A 1,627-nucleotide genomic window follows, 5' to 3' on the forward strand; every position below is an offset into this window, starting at 1 on the left:
TGTTTTTGTGGATCCCGAGCAGAGCTAACCGCCAACAATGTGATCCAGTGGGATGTGAAACTGTGTGGATAAGTAAACCTACTTTCTGTTAGGGTTTCAACATGAAACTTACTTACATCTTCACGTCAAACCATTCTAATATCATCTCATTTGTGTTTGCCATGCACAGGTGCCCATGCATTGGGTCTGCAATGCATTTTCAACGTCGAAAGGAGGACCAGGAGCACGGCGGTGACGTCATATTTCCTAAAGTAGACATGTGCCTGATTACGTTGGGTGGTTGGTTCAGCCCAGCGCTCACTACCAAAAAAATCGACCCTAGGTCTTTTTTTAAAATCCCGACACCCCCTTGTCTTTTATTGACTGCTTGTCGCCGAACCGCTTACTAAGCGGTTCGCTCCTCACAGCCAATTTGCAGCCAATGGAAGTGGGTTCAAAATTTGTACTTACAAAAAGGTGTGATGTATCCCACAGTGGAGCCCTTGAGCACTGCAGGCTAAAACCCACTACTTACAGCTAAATGCAAAACCCTAGGCACCTCCCTAAAATTTCTGGTGTCTACTGTATACGACTGGGGCCAGCCAAGGGCCAGCTGTACGAGGTTGGTATGATGGCTTGGAAATAGACCTTGACAAGCAAGGTAAAACAAATACCAAACAAGTGCTGAAGTGCTGAGCGCTGAAGCCCAGTGAAAACCGACTCTGTTACCAGCCGCAAGTATCTGCGAATTCCCGGCAGATATCGGAGATCGTCGGCAGAGCAGAAAGGTGCAGGTAGAATGGGATTTCGTCCCTTTTGCGGATTTTTTTCCGCAACTGTCTGCCCCTTTTCGACGAACTACGGCGTTGATTGCGGAAATTTCGGCGGCTACCCCTTCTATTCTGCTCCCATCTGCATTTCTCTGTCCTCACTTGTAGGTAGAATTTTTTTGTAATTCCTTCATATAATACACCATTTCCTGCGAATATCTGCAAATTTCTGGTTGCTATATACTCAAGACCCCTGCGACACGACATCTATCCCTGGAACGGAACCTTAACCAATTGCCGTTTCACACCCATTCCCACCCATCCGCTTGTGCACACATCTGAGAGACAGATATATCAATGTCGGGGGTCGGCATTGTAGATGGGGGGAGTAAAGGGAATTTTGAGGCGCTGTATATTTCGTCCATCAGACATGCGACACCACACCAAAACGCACTCACAACTTGTCCTCGACATAGAATACACTGCAGAAGGCGCATATATGCACCGAAAATGGTCACTTAGACGACATGTACAAGGACAGGAAGTCACTTACCGAGGTATCAGAAATGGACACGCTTCCTTGTACCCAGTAAGAACAGTCACTCAAGCTCCAATAATGGTACTCATGGGCGAGCCGCGAGATGTCATGCAGAGCCTATAGGTTGACGATTCTGTATGAAGAATATGTTCATGTATGTTAACGAGAGGAATGGGCGGAATGGTGGGAAGTGCGAGGAGACGGATTGGGGGAGATGGTGGGGGGGCGGAAAGAAGGAAGGAATAAAGTCAATTCGATAGTGCTCTGAGATATATAGTTGTGGGCAGGTAGTAGAATCTGGGGAAAGAGTTTGAGGTGAGTCCAGATTGATGTCGTCCAA

The sequence above is a fragment of the Laccaria bicolor genome, genomic scaffold (genome assembly GCF_000143565.1).
Source record: "Laccaria bicolor S238N-H82 LACBIscaffold_41 genomic scaffold, whole genome shotgun sequence".
Classification (NCBI taxonomy): Eukaryota; Fungi; Basidiomycota; class Agaricomycetes; order Agaricales; family Hydnangiaceae; genus Laccaria; species Laccaria bicolor.